General features: G+C 48.5%; 1 pseudogene across 1 annotated transcript; it reads right to left on the bottom strand.

Annotated features, from left to right (window-relative positions):
- Nucleotides 1-14,024: 14,024 nt before the first annotated feature.
- On the bottom strand, nucleotides 14,025-15,165 carry LOC311588132 (cofilin-1-like; annotated as a pseudogene). The gene has a single exon. The product of its transcript is annotated as a cofilin-1-like (transcript).
- Nucleotides 15,166-15,826: the final 661 nt, after the last annotated feature.

Raw genomic sequence — 15,826 nt, 5'->3', positions numbered from 1 at the left:
GGTCCTGGTTTTGAGACGTGGGAGCCATACAGTGAGCCTTCCTGTTGAGTTATCTTGTACCCTGTAATCACAGAGCCTGAGCATTGAGACAGAATACAAAAGTCAAATTGGCAAAGCCTCCCGGGGACTCTTTGGCCCAACGTCTTCACGAAGCTGACATCTTCAGAGACAAAGGCCTGGTCCAAAGTCTTCAGGGCTGGTGGGATAGGCAGACCCAGGGCTCCAGGCTTCTAATACCTAGTCCAGCATGCACCCGTGAGCCCTCCCCCTCTCCCTCCCTTGCTGTTCTTTTACCACTGTCTCTCTTGTCAGTGAGACAAGACAAGTGAGGCAGCACCTCAGCCCGGTCCAGCTTTTCTCTCACTCAGCCGATGCTCCCTTGGTTCCTAAGCTCTCTGTCCACTGCCCTGCCAGACTTGTCACTTCTCTTCGTGGGCGATACTCTGCCATGTTCCTGGCAGGGAGCAAATGACCTCAGGTCCAGGAAAAGCAGCTTTGGGTTTTGAAACTCAGGGTTTAGAGTTAGCTCGAGCCTGACTTGGAGCAGAAGCTACTGCACTGTGCTGGACCTACGAGCTTTGCCACCCAGGCTCTCAGAACCAAATGGGATTCCCTTGAGGAAGACATTCAGGAAGCGGCCTACACTCTGGGAAGGCTCAGGATGGCGATGACTGTGAGAAGATGGGGGCACAGGAGGGGCCTTATGAGCCAGGGCTGGAGCGCCACCATGTGGGCTTGGGGAGTGGAATGCCTCACCCCTGTGGATCTCCGGTGGAGGTGGTCAGGGCAAAGAATGTTCTGGCTGGCTCTTGGGTCACAGTCAGTGGGATAGAGGCTTTAGCCCTATTTGCTTGTAGGTTCCATACGAATCTAACTCCCCTGAATGGCCTTCATCAACAAGTTCTCGGTCCACTGTTGCCCCTGACCATGCTAAGGGTGGAGAGCTCACGTTGTCATGTCGCTATTATTGTAACAGCGTTAAGATGTGGGAGCGGGCCAGGTCATGGAGTAATGTCAATATGCAGGCAACTGTGGAACTGTTCCTCTGCCAGATGGAGAGCTGTCCGTGTTCCCAGGTCATGTACCACCAGTGCTTGGCACGTGGAGGGTTGTGCCTGTAACACGGCTTGGTTGGATGCTGCCACCTCAACCTTGGCCTCTCTCACTTCCAGACAGAAGGAGATTCTGTCCTTTATAAATGATCCATTCTCAGGCATTCTGCTATAGCAACAGGAAACAGAGGGAAGGCCTGAGGGGACGCCCTGGAGACTGACAGTGCCCGGGGAGAGGTTAGAACAGCACCCTGGTGTCCTCCCAGCCTGCTGGGCAGAACACAACTGTTTGAGTGCAGTCCGAGGCAACAGGGACAAGGTGAACAGGATCTTGAGACAGGTGGTCACAGTGTCTCTGCTCACGAAAGCCTGCAGATGTCACTCAAGAAGATCTCAGGCTTAGAAAGGAGTTAGGACTGCCCCCTCCATCTCCCCTCCCTCCCTCCCTCCCTCCCTCCCTCCCTCCTTCCTTTCTTCCCTCCCTCTCTCCCTCTCCTTCTTTCTCTCTGTGTATGCTCGAGTGTACTTGTGCATGCGTGTGCATGCGTGTGTGTGCATGCGCATGCGCATGTGTGTGTGTGTGTGTGTGTGTGTGTGTGTGTGTGTGTGCATAGGTGGTGGGCAATCTCAAGACATTGTTCCTCAAGATCTATCCAGCCATCAGTCTAGTCTGGAGCTATAGGGATCCTCCTGTCTCTGCCTTAGTGCCACCATGCCTGGTGAATCATGAGGTCTCTGGGAATTAAAGTTGGGGCCTCATGCTTGCAGCACAAGCACTTACCCACCAACTCAACCATCTCCCCAGATCTTGGGTTTTAGGCACAGTTCCTGCCTCTACCTACCTTTTCATTGCTTTCTAGATAGTTCCTAGCTGTACACTATCACTATAGGGGAGATTCTTATCTGTTCTGTTTTGTCCTGCCCGCGGCAGCCTTCCTACCAACTCCCTGCCTCCATCTCAGCCTTCATCCTCTGCATAACTCCTTCTCCATCTTCCAGAACCCACTTCCCTAGCAAACATGTGACAATTGCAGGACGGAGGCACCAAGCACCGGTCATAGGAATTTAGCTGATTCAGGCTCAGTTCCCTGCGTAACTAATCTTCCACAGCCAGTTCAGCCATGACCTCAGGTAAACCACCTCCCCTCCTTTCTGGCCTTAACTTTTTAATCTGTTGGATGAGGTGGCTGGGCCAAATGGGGGCTTTGACACAGCCTGGGTGGCAGCAGGGCCAAGGTTCAAGGTCATGGCCCCACGTTCTCCCACTGGCTTGCTTTAGTCTCCCCAGCCGGGAGGAACATCCTGAACAGCGTTAAGAATAATAAACATAGGCTGATAAACATCAATAGGCCTGGCTGGTGCCAAAAGAGAAAGAGAGCGGACTGCGCTGTTCTGGCTCCCGCTCCAGGACCATGCCTTAGCTGCCAGCTCCTTAATCATCTGGAGACAGCCGGCCGGCTCCCCTGGCCCCACCCCAGGCCAGGGCAGGCAGAGGCCAGGCCAGGCCCAGGAAGTGGCCACCACCGGGTCCTCAGCCACAGGCCAACCCAGTCCAGGACCTCCCTCTGCTTGGGCTCGTATGGCATTCCCGCTTGTAGCATCAGTGGCTCTCCATGGCCCATGAGCCGGGAACCTATATACCCTGGCCTCAGGGTATGAATGGGCAGACACAGCCCTCAGCTCGTCCTGTGACCTCATGGCCCACCTGATCCACATGACAGCCATGGGGAACAAACACCATGCTGTTCCCTGGGAACATCACGTCCTCTGTCCTCTGACACCTCTCTCCTGGGGGAAAGCCTGGGTACATATGGCATCAGAATTGGCAGAGCTAGCAGGGCAGTACTGGAGCCTTGGTAGACCACACTCACAGTCCAGGACTCCCTGAGAGAGGACACCTCGTCCAAGGAGCAGGCTTTGGAGCTGCTCAGAGGATGAGTGGAACCCGGAATCAGGTGCGGGGAGGGTTAAAATCTGTCTGCCGCTTTACTATGCAGCCTTAGGCAAGTGACTGAACCTATCTGTGTCTCAGCTGTCAGTAAAATGAAAACGATATGAATAAAAAACAATGTCTCCCTTTCCAGCTTTCAGGCTGGCGTGGGCTGATTCATGTAGAGTGCTTGGAAGGGGACTGCCATATTTTCTCCAAGGTGCCCATTATCGCTCATCTTCACACACTACAAATTGTAACTGCCCCGGATGTTTGTTGACTGGCTAAGTGACTCACTCAGAGATAGAGAATGGACCGTAGACTTACCTGCTCCATGGAGTCTGACCACAGGGGCTGTGCAGCAGCAAATGCTTTATGGAGCCAACAGCAAGGCCACAAATCAGGCGCCCACCAAGGATAGAGCCTGTGCTTCTCGCAAAAGGATGTGACATTGTTTCGTAAGGGAGAGGGAAGTTGGGGGCTTCGGTTTGCCTTGGCATCTCAGAGATGCTGCTAAACTCTGTTTGGTGGCTTCGGGCTAGTGCTGAGCCATGAGGTTCTTGGAGTCATCAATGATCTAGAAAAGGAAGAGTGGCCAAGACAGGAAGTGACTGACTGGCCAGGGCAGACAGCCCTCCAACCTCCCATCAATGGCTCTCAAGGATATTTCCCAGAGCTGGTAACCTCGCCCCATGAATGAGATTGCGGGTCCAAGGGAACCACCGTCCCCAGTCCACCGGAAGGCTCTCATCAGCATCTTCCAGCCCGCCCGCCAGCCTCCCTGGGGAAGGAATGGCTCCCTGCTTCAGTCCAATTTTCCATGTAAGATTTCCGGAGACACCGAATAGGTCATGTGACAGGAGACATGGTTTGGGGGGGGGGACTCCATGCATTTCTAAAATTCTTAGCTCTATTTTCAGATGTCGGCTCCCCTGGGCATACCCATTCTGCTCCTCAGCCCGGACATACCCTTTTATTGTAGGCAACAGGCTTCTTGCCAGTGGAGAATCAGGGTCACTGGCAGCTGTATGAGTCAGAGTTTTAATAGGTTGATTAGCCCTCCCGTCTAAGGTCTGTCTTCTAGAGTATGGTTAACACTCACCCAAAGGGGCCTAGTGGGAAATGCACCTTGGTGGCAAACACACGGAAGGAGATGTCCATACTTGCCCGTTGGCTGTAGGTTGATCGGGACTGTCTGTGTCTCCAGAGTGACAGGATCCCTTGTGTTGACAATCAGGGACCTCAGAACAACCTTGAGGAAAACTGTCTCCTGCAGAATTGCACCCATGGCTCTGTGTCTGCAGCTTGTGTGTGCCGGGCAGAACTGGACTTCTGTTCCCATGTCTTAGAGATGCAGTCTAGGGACGACTGTGCTCGGAAGAGATGGTGCATGGAGAGGGGTACCAGGGGCTTGGTCCCTGAGCTAGGGAAGCTGAGGTTCTGGGGGGAGGCTGGTTTAACACAGCGGACAAGGAAAGAGGGCTGGGAAGGAAGTTCTAGTGTGTATCTGTCATTGTGAGGACACCTTTGAACAAATCATAAACAGGTTTCCCCTTGTGGTGGGGCACAGATCTCAGGCAGTGCAGGGCTTGGTGGGTGATGTCTGGGGTGTGTTTCAGCCCATGCACATCTGCACACCTCCTTCTGATGCCCTTATGCAGTGAAAGCAATGACCTCTGCAAGTTGGCACAGAGGCCCTGCACTTAGGAGCAGGCATGTCTGGTGGATTGTGGCTGGTCCAGCTTCCTCCCGTATCCATGCCCTTCTGTTTTCCCTTCCAGGGGCTCTCTGCTCTTCAGGGCTGTGCTGTGAGTCTAGCTGGGAAAGGTCAGTGGTTGTAGCCTTGGGTCTTATTAATGGAGTCCTGAATGTGGCCAGGGTGCCCTCCTTCTGTCTGCAGAGGTACCTCGGGATGGCTGATTAAGCAGTCTGGCACAGTGTTGGCAATGATTTACAGCCTGCTCCTGTCTGGGAGCCGGGCTCCTGCATTATTCATGGCACAAAGCCATAAATCTGCCCAGGAGCTGGCTGGCTGCTGACTGGCTCTGCCTCGAAGGCTGAGGAGGAAGAGAGGAGGAGGCAGGCGAGGGAGGGAGGTCTGGAGAGGCAGGGTGCTCCAGGCCTTTGCAGAAGAACTTGACCCTGTCCTTCAGGTCCTGGGTCACCTTGTCTATCACTCCCCCTCCCCGAGGTTTCAGCTGTGAGATACCAAGGCCCTCTTTGGCTTCTCTGGTCCAGGATCTTCCTCTCTCACCTGGAAACAGCTGCTGAAGCCCAGGACTGTTGCCACAGGTGCTCTATAGGACTCAGGAACACCAGGCCACTTCCTTCCTTCCTTCTTTCCTTTCTTTCTTCCTTCTTTCCTTCCTTCCTTTAAAAAAAGGCTTTATTTTTTTGAACAGCTTAAATTACTCTTTGAGAACTTTGTACATGCACACAACATATTTTGAGCCTACCTACTCTCAACTCCCCTCTCCCACTACCCCATATCCCCCAGCATGCCCCTTTCCCAGCTTCTTGATCAGTGATCCTAGCTGAAGTGTTGACTCGTCTTATTGACTTCATCTTGTGCAAGTAACCACAGGTGCTGTGACAGGTAACCACAGGTGCTGTGACAGGTAGCCACAGCTGTGTGACAGGTAACCACAGCTGTGTGACAGGTAGCCACAGCTGTGTGACAGGTAGCCACAGCTGTGTGACAGGTAACCACAGCTGTTTGACAGGTAGCCACACTGTGTGACAGGTAACCACAGCTGTGTGACAAGTAGCCACAGCTGTGTGACAGGTAATCACAGCTGTGTGACAGGTAACCACAGGTGCTGTGACAGGTAACCACAACTGTGTGACAGGTAACCACAGGTGCTGTGACAGGTAGCCACAGCTGTGTGACAGGTAACCACAGCTGTTTGACAGGTAGCCACACTGTGTGACAGGTAACCACAGCTGTGTGACAAGTAGCCACAGCTGTGTGACAGGTAACCACAACTGTGTGACAGGTAACCACAGGTGCTGTGACAGGTAGCCACAGCTGTGTGACAGGTAACCACAGCGGTTTGACAGGTAGCCACACTGTGTGACAGGTAACCACAGCTGTGTGACAAGTAGCCACAGCTGTGTGACAGGTAATCACAGCTGTGTGACAGGTAGCCACAGGTGTGTGACAGGTAGCCACAGCTGTGTGACAGGTAGCCACAGCTATGTGACAGGTAACAACAGCTGTGTGACAGGTAACCACAGGTGTGTGGTGGATAGCAGGTTACCATAGCTGCTATGGGTCCATGAGTGCAATGGCCATGCCATGTTGAGAAGAGCAGTCACAGCATTCCTCCCCTTGCACTCTTACATTCTTTCTGCCCTCTGTTTCATGCTGTTCCCTGAGTCTTAGTGGGGCTGTTAGCAATGTTCCCTGCAGGGCTGAGCACCCAGTACTCTCTGTACTAACTGTTGTCCACTGCAGAACCAAATCAGGTCACATTGCTCTAGAAGAAACTGCCTTGAGTCCAGCCATCAAGCAGTGGGGACCCCACTCAGCAAAGTGCACATGGAGCTTCTGCTGGTATTCTTGTCCTGCCTGCCTCTGCCTCACTCGCATGTACCCATGTGTGAGAATAACTGGGCAGCTGCTCACGTTTGAACTGTCAGAAGCACCTGGAGGCTTCTCAACAGATGGATTGCTGGCCCCTCCCCTCCCCCCCCACCCCCCCGGGTCTCGGATGGAGCCCATGAATCTGTAGTTCTAGCAAGTTCCTTGTGATGCTGAGCCACTGACAAATGGCTCATGTGGTAAGAAGGGCCATGTTAGTGTGAGTTAACAAAGCCTTGCTGTGTTCACACCACTCAGCGAGGGCAAGAACCGTCCACGAAGCTTACAAACCCACTCATTCCTTCAACCCACCGAGTGGCCTTGCTGAAGCGTGAGCTTGGAGGACAGTTATGAAGAGCCAGGCACTGACCTCAGCAGTCGGCCTAGAGTTCAGTTGTGTGACAAGTGCGCTGTGAACAGACTCCAGGTGTTGGCTGAGAGCTGAATCAAGAAATTTGTTGACCACGTCCCCTGGATGGGGAGGCCTGGTGGCACTCAGAGGAAGGATAGCAGGCTACCAAGAAGAGACTCGATATCCCATGAGCATATACAGGGGGAGAAGGTCCCCCTCAGTCACAGTCATAGAGGAGGGGAATAGGGGGAAAGCGAGAGGGAGGGAGGAATGGGAGGTTACAAGGGATGGGATAACAATTGAGATGTAAGAGGAATAAATTAATACAATATATATTAATAAAAAAGAAATTTGTCAAATTCATCTTCAGTTTTGGGGGGCCCTATAGCCCACCCCTCTCAGTGGTGACCTAAAAGAATGGAGAAGTCTGCATACTTTGTTTTTTTTGGTTGACTGAAAAAAAACAGCTAGAGATATGATGGCCTGACATCAAATATCACTCTCCTGAAAGGAGACCCTCTGCAGAGGGAGGCTATAAACTCTCAGGTAAGATATAAAGGTCTTAGTTAAAACATTTTTTTTAGAGTTTAGCTGTGGCTATAAATTGTGCTTACAATGGACACAAATGGTGTAATCTGATTACAGTCCATTCAACTATGACTTTTCATTTTTCATGAAGTTGGTAATTGCCTTGTTGTTGTTTTTTTTTCTCTTTTTATTTAGGTTTCTTTGGACATCTAAGGTATTTCATTCCTTTCCAAGATATGTAAAATACCTTTCATACAGTTTTCTGATTGGTCAAACCTACTAGATAGTTTGTTGCTTTACTTTTGAGTTGTGTTGGTTTGGAATCTGTGTGTCTGCTGCTCCGTCTTGTCTCAGTTCTTTCAATGGCTTCTGCACAGCCTCATCCTGCCTCCCATACTAAGACCCTGACATTCTCTAGGTCCCGCTCCATCCTGTTTGCTAATTAAATCCCATGAGGCGTTTTCTCCTTAACAGTCTCTGGCTTTGATAATGTGTATGTTCATTAGCTTCGTGAGAAATGGAGCCACAGAGGGAAATGTGAGGAGATGCTGCTCTGACTCTCCTACTTCTGAGTGAGATGCTCCCACCACCACCTCCATGCTCTGGGCTGCCTTTTCTGTCAAGGAGGAGCAGGATTCTTTCTGTATTGATGTTATTCTAAAACACGGCAGTGGGCCCTAGTGTGGGTTGTTTATTTTATTTTATTTTATTTTTTAACTGAACTTCAATTTGGAGAGTTACTTTCTTTAATAGCACAATTTTTTTTGTGGCCATGAGGTACCTTTCTTTTCTTCCTTCCTTTCTTTCTCCTGCTGCTTTTCCACTTCTCCTCTCCTCTATTTCTACCTCTATCTCAGTCTTCTCTGCATACGTGCACACACATGCATGCACACATGTACATGCACACACTTTCTCCTGTGTTCTCATCTCTTCTCCCCCCCCTCTCTTATAGTATATTTTTTACTGTTTTCTCTCTTTACTGTATATGGAAAAGGCATCTTCTGAATTTGCTAATTTTGGGGGTCTTCTATTGTATTGTCCATATCTTTATCTTTTTTTCCTTTATTACAAAAGTTACTTTTTAAAATGTAGCCCCCAACTGTTGTGATGCAGGTTTTCCTGCACCCAGCCTTTAGTGGTTCTGCATGGCCCCTGGTTTCTCCTTCACGCGGACTCTCTTTTGGCTTCATTGATGCAGTATTTTCTTTCATTTCTTGGAGAATGTTAGTTGTGTATTTTCGATGTTTTCCTCTGCTTTCCTTGTGATTTTTGTTTTTTTCTAAATTCTCCTTTTGTTTGTTTACTTCTGGGTTTTTACACGGGGAATTGCCCCCAGATGTCTGGCAATTGCTAATCGTCTGTTTCTATTTCCAAGTGAAGATGAAAAACCAGACCCACATCTGTGCAAGGAAGTAGAGTGTCATGTAAGGGGGTGTGGTGGGGATGGAGTGTTATATCAGGGAGGAAAAGAGAAAGAAACAGTGGTAGAACCCCAGCTACTTCCAGTGGGACCAACCCAGGCAGTAGATATCCTACTTGACCATCTTGGATGCTCTGGCCCAGGAGAACCCTCAGATAGGGAAAGCACCAACCAGCGTTCTACAGTGATATGGGTGCTGTTAGCTTACAGAATCCTGTGCAAAAAGATGCTTGCTGTCTTAGGTCAGTAAACTTTGAGGTGACTGTTATGCAGCAGTAAATAACCAAGCAGCGGCCATGAAAGCTCATCAGCTACGTCATGTGGTCGAATCCACAGATGGCTCCGCTTCTTTCTGTACTTCATCCTGGTACTTTCTTCTTCTGTGATAAATACCACAACCAAAAGCAACGGTGGGAGGAAAGGGCTGATTTCATCTTATACTTCCACTCCACTGTCCATCACTGGACAGGAACACAAGCTGGAATCTGGAGGCAGGAACTGAAGCAGAGACCAAGAAGGAAGGCTGCTTACTGGCCTGTTCTCCATGGCTTGCTTAGTTTTTTTATAACAATCAAGGACACCCGCTGAGGCTTGGGGCCACCAATAGTTAGTTGCCCCCTCATGTCGACTAACAATCAAGAAAACGTTCCACAGATATGACCACAGATAGGCCAATCTGTGGGAGGCACTTCCTCAGCCGAGGCTCTTTCTTCCCAGAGGTGTCTAGGTTTGTGTCAAGTTGACAAAAGCTAACTAGCACATGGGGTTTGGAGAATTACTACATGATTGAAAAATGGAAGTGCTATCAGATGGTAAGAGGAATTGACTGGACAACACAGATAAAACCGTATCCCAAAATTAGGGGTGGGAGAGACAGCGTAGCCAGTAAAACATTAGCTATGTAAGGATGAGGTCCTAAGTTCCATCTCCAACACTTAGAAGAAAGTTAGGGAAACTAGTGTGTGGCTGAGATGCCAGCACTAGTGGGACAGAGACTGTAGGGTCCCTAAAGCTTGGTGGCTAGATAATCTAGTCAAACCAGCAAGCTCCGGGTTCTGCTTGACACTCAAAATAAGGTAGAGAGGGATTGAAAAGATATCTGCCATTGACCTCTGGCTTTCACATGCACGTGGAATACCTGAACACATACATATACATGCATGTGCATGCACAACTGTGTCACATTGTAAACAGGTGACACAAACACACTCCTATTGAGTGAGACGAAGTCTCTCCCATATCTCTCCAAACATACACTGAGACAGACTAATGAAAGAAATGAGCATGCTGTCCCACTGTTGCCTGGACCCGCTCACTCTGCCTGGCCGTTGATGATTCCACATTCTTCAGGAAGCTGAAACTCCTAGCAAACCATAGAGCATTGTGGGTGGGCACAATGGTGGGGACAGACCGTCCCAGAGAAGCACAGAGGGGCCTCATAGCAATTTATAATAAAAAAAAACCCTCATAGACTCCAGAGATTCTGGAAGTTTCAGGGGTTGGAAAAAAAACTTCCCTGTGGCACAGAAGCACATGTAATAACATGTAACTGAAAGTCTAGGAATCAGATTCAGACTTGGGCTGCAACCTTGCAAGACAAACCAATCCCACAGTGGCCCATCGCTACAGTTAGGGAAGGCACAATGACTCCAAACGGACATTGGCAGGGCCAAGGAAAGCATGCACATTTGTTTTCTGTTTCTAAAACAGGGTCTCAGTGTGTCTCTTTTATTTTGAAAATGAATAAAAAGGAAAAACAATGAGTTGGTCTACAAAAAAGAAAAAGAAAAAAAGAAAAAAGAAAAAAAAGAAAAGAAAGAAACAAAGAAAAGAAAAGAAAAAAAGAAAAGAAAAAAAATTGAAAAAGACAAACTGCAGAACGTGAGAAAGGAAACATCAATCAATCCGATGACTCAGAGGTGCAGGGAGCAACCAGCACAATTTTAGAAGTCTTTAGAACTCTTGACAGTCTACAGAAACTTCAAAAAAAAAAAAAAAAAAAAAAAAAAAAAAAAAAAAAAAAACAAAAGGTGTGGTCTTCACGAATAACTGAATAGAAGGAGGAGAGAGAAACAAGATGAAGCTACTGGAGGCGAAAAGAACAAAGCGAGGAGAGGGGAAGCAGGCGAGTACCGGATACTGAGGAGAGGGCCAATGAGCTGCCCTTTGCTCGATGCTCTGTAGAAAGGATGCAAGGCTTAACCAGGCACTTCTTTGCCTCATGTGGGTGGGGTCTGCCCTAAGACATGGTACCATCCTGCTGGGATCCGGAATTCCATTTTTTTTTTCATAGTGCTACCTCTGCTCCTCGCCTCCTTACATGTAAATACTAACTTTTATGTTCCTTCTCAATCTTTTGAACCTTTTGTTCCAAGATGGGTGGGCCACCAAGATGCCTGCCAAGGAGTTCCTCTGAATTTGGCTCCCCTTAGCCACCTGGCTCCTGGTGGCTAGAGAATCATGCCCTGCCCTCCGCCAACCCCAAACTTATGGTTTGGTCTCTGTAGGGCATCTGGATCCCCAAAGTGGGAAGGGAAAGGCTTATTGGGAAAGGCGTTCCAGTTAGAGAGAGGATGAAGAAGCTAGATAAAAACATTTCAGGTTGCCGTCAGGAAATTTTTATGGTGAGTGACATCAGAGTTCCCTGGTGTTCAGCGCTGGAGATGAAGACGTCAATATCAGTTGTTAAGTTTGAGTTAGTAAATTTCCCAACCCTGGGAGCTCCAGAACGTGCTCAAGGATAGCCTCTTTGTCACACCTTACTGGTTATAACAGAGTCAGCGGAGGTGTGGGGAGGAGACTTGCGCCATCTTGATAAAAAGCACACGGTTGCTTGCTTCAGGAGAACTGGTTGGCAGCCATCGTTGGGTTTAGTCCATCTACCTGAAAACTAAAGGTTCAAGGAAGGACTGGGAAGGAACTTAAAACTCGATACTCAAAGGAGGTGAGAGGCAGAGGTTAGCACTGGAAAATTACTCTAGAGATATGAAAGATAAACACAAGCAGCTCTTCCACGAGCATGAGTGAATAGAGTTAAAATGCTGACTGAGGGCACAAGCAGAGAAACAAGGCCCCCTGCAAACCCCTTTCTGCTTGTGGAACTCCCTGCACTGGACATCTTTGTGACAGAAATAGCCTTACGATGACGGATCCGAGCAAGCCAGAACCCCGTTCTCTCAGGCTACCGAGAGACCAGCATGTGACCCTCATCAGCCAGTTACCCCCTGAGGAAATGTAGGATGGCTCAGCCCCATCTTGTGCTGCAAAAGGAGAATCCAAGTGTGTATCCAGATGGGTTTTTACCATGTTCTAGGCAAGATCCTAAAAAGAGATGCCACCTAGACACGTCACGATGATTACATTTGGGTGTGTATGTGTTTGTAGGGGGAGTAAGGAGAGATGCACTGTGCATACCTGAGTGCACATGCTCACGGATGCCAGCAGAGGACTTTGGGTGCCCTGCTCTATCATGCTCCACAGGTCATGTCTGTGGGGGTTTGAATGCGGAGAGGCGCCATAGGCTCATATCTTTGAGTATTTGCTTTGAAGTTGGTGGATTATTAAGGAAGGATGAAGGGGTGTGGCCTTGATGGAGGAGGTACGTCACTGGAGGTGGGCTTTGAGGTCTCAAAAGTCCATGGCCATACTCACTCAGTCTTGCTCTCCCTGGGCCTGCAACTTGCAGATGTGAGCTCTTAGTTTCTTCTCTAGCACCATGCCTGTATGCCTGCCGCCATATTCCCTGTCATGGTGATGATGGAGTATTCCTTTGAAATTGTAAGAAAGCCCCCGAGTAGATGCTTTCTTCTGTAAGTTGCCTTGGTCATGATGTCTTCTCACAGCAATAGAGCAGTAATTAAGACAGGGTCTCTCTCTGAATAAGGAGCCAGACCAGCAGGCAATAAATTCCAGTGATTCCTCCTGTCCTTGCCTCAGCATGCTGTGGTTACAAGTACTTGTGCATAGCTGTAACCAGCTTTTTGTGGGTGCTGAAGTCTACACTTAGGACCTCACACTTGGGCAGCAAGCAATTCTCCTCTGCCGAGTCATCTCCCCAACTCAGCTACATTTAACAAGATAAAAAAATTTATTGAAATCAAGAAATAAGGTATAACTTATATAAAACAAAAACTACCAAAAATATACCACTATTTCCATTTATTTTTTTCAACCATGGGAGTGAAATTTTATGTTCCATGTTCTTTATTTAAAAAGAAACTAGGTGAAGGCTATGCTGGCTTTTGTGGGCTGTCAACTTGACTACACTGGAACGAACTACAATTCAGAAATGGAGGGCACACCTGTGAGAGATTTTCTGCTTGGTTTGAAGTGAATGATTCTGTTTCTAGTCCAGACCTTTGAGGTAGGAAGACACACACCTCTGACCCAGATCTTGAAGCAGGAAGAGATGTGCCTTCGATCAGCACCTAAGGCTGGAAGACGCAGGCCTTCAGTTCCGAGCTTCAGGCGGGAAGACTCACCTTTACTGTAGAGTACACCTTCTTCTGGAAGTCTCTATAAGGGCATGGAAGAAGGAGGCTTTCTCTCTTTGCCTACTCGCCCTCACCTTGCTAGCACACCCGTTCTTTCACGGGCATTGAAGCCTACTTCCTTGAGATTCTGGCATATGCAGAAGACCAGCTGAGACAACCAGCCCAGTGGGACTGAGCAAATACTGGGTTCTTGAACTTTCTGCTCACAACTAGCCATTGTTCGATTAGTTGGACTGCAGCCTGTAAGGCATTCCAATAAATCATATACATATGCACACACACATATATATATATACAGCGCTCAGGACAGAATCAGGTAAGTGATTCTCACACTTGAATTTTGGTTTCTTAAGGTTCTGTGTGTGTGTGCTTTAAGGCTTAGACTTTTCGTTCACTTCAGAATGAGTTGTGTGTCTGCAAATGAATTTGCTAGGATTCTGATAAGCAGTGCACTAGACTTTACTGGTATGAATCAATTGGGAAGTAACTGGCTTCTTCATTATGCAGTGCCATCTAATCCACTAATATTGTATACTTTGGGGTTTTCTTTGATTAAATTTGTCATCATATAGATTCCTAATTACAGACCTATAATTTTTATCCATACTTGCTCTGGGAAATAAAAACCCAATTATTCCATTTTCTTTGTGGTTATAAGGAATGTCATGTTTTTTTTGTTTGTTTGTTTTTGTTAATTAGCCTTTTTATTGTTTTTTGCTTTTTGTTTTTTTATTTTTTGTTTTTTTTAATTGAAGGTCCCTTACTGGTCTGCTTCCATGAGACGCCAAGATCAAGGGAAAGGGAGGAGCAACCAGTTGGTGTGGGGGTGGGGTGGGGTGGGTTCATTTCCACATTTCATTTACACACAGAACTAATCAGACAAGAACAGAGTCACTATCGTGGTTACAAGTTGGCAGCATGGGATGGGGAGAGATGAGGAGTTGGGGAGTCATTAAAAAAAACAGAAACAAAACAGGCTCCCCCCAAACTGGGTGCATAGGACGGAACTTGATCTGCTTCAACCCAAGAGGAATCAGAAGATCAAAAGCAGTTTGGGAAGGCCAGAACCATCAGGGATGAAGGGAAGAGGACACTCCAGGGGGTGGGAGGGACGTTTGCCAACTGGGGTGAAGGGATTGCCCTCTCCCTGCTGTGATCCCCCCAGCCCCTTGGTCTGGCAGGAAAGAGGCAGCCTGCAACACCCAAGAGCAGGTCTGGGGCTGCTAGATGCTCCAGGCAGGGGGCTGGAGGCGGCTCACAAGGGCTTGCCCTCCAGGGAGATGACAGCACTGCCACCTAGTTTTTCTGCCAGGGTGCAGCGGTCCCTGACCTCCTCGTTGCAGTTCGCTTGTCATTCATGCTTGATTCCTGTCAGCTTTTTCTTGATGGCATCCTTGGAGCTGGCATAGATCATTTTGCTCTTAAGGGGTGCACTCTCAGGGGCCCAGAAGATGAACACCAGATCCTCCTTCTTGCTCTCCTTGGTCTCATAGGTTGCATCATACAGAGCGTAGTGGCAGTCCTTGTCTGGCAGCATCTTGACAAAAGTGGTGTAGGGGTCGTCCACAGTCGGCCCCACGTCTCCTACCAGGATCTCCTTGCCCTCCTCCAGGATGATGTTCTTCATGTCCTCACTCAGGCAGAAGAGCACGGACTTCTTGCGTTTCTTCACTTCTTCTGGCGTGGAGGACTTGTGAACTTTCATGTCATTGAACACCTTGATGACACCATCAGAGACAGCCACACCAGAGGCATGTTTCCGGAAATGAAAGGGAGCTAGAGAGAGCTACCGAAGAAATGAGCCGCCGCAGCTGCTGCCGGGATCCGACTGAACCAAGGGATGTCATGTTTACAGTTGCCATCTCTCATCTGCAACATCCAGGCCTGGTTTTTTGGTGTGGATCTTTTGTTCTTTAACCTTCCTGCATTCGTGTAGCTCCACGGTTTTTTTTTTTTTTTACAGAAAGCACACACAGTTTTCTGTAAAGTCATCCATGTTGCTGTGAGTAGAGACAGTTTTGTTCTAAGCCATATGGCTTTGACCCTTTCCTCTTGCCTCATTTCAGGAGTAGAACCTGTAGCACTGTGTTGGCACAAGGGAAAGAGTACATTCTTGGTTTGACCCGAGGATGAGGCATGGGGCTAGATGGCTCAGTGGCTAAGAGTACTCGCTGATCTTCCAGAGGACCTTGAGTTCAGTTCCTAGCACCTACATCAGGTGTTTCAAATCCATATACAACTCCAGCTCCAGGGGATCTGACGCCCTCTTCTGGCCTCAGTGGGCACTGCACTTATGTACACACAAATACACACAGGCACACATATAGAAAATTAATAATAATCTGAGCCTTAAAAATAAACACTGTGTATCAAGTTAATGTAGTCCCCCCCCTGCACAATATCTCTGAGAATCTTTGTCATCAGAGAGGCATGGACCTTGTCAAATGTCCCACCTCTCACTAGAATGC

Source organism: Acomys minous (assembly GCF_964271855.1).
Source record: "Acomys minous genome assembly, chromosome: 17".
Taxonomy (NCBI): domain Eukaryota; kingdom Metazoa; phylum Chordata; class Mammalia; order Rodentia; family Muridae; genus Acomys; species Acomys minous.
The sequence above is the reverse complement of the archived record's forward strand: the minus strand, read 5'-3'. Positions and strand labels throughout refer to the sequence as shown.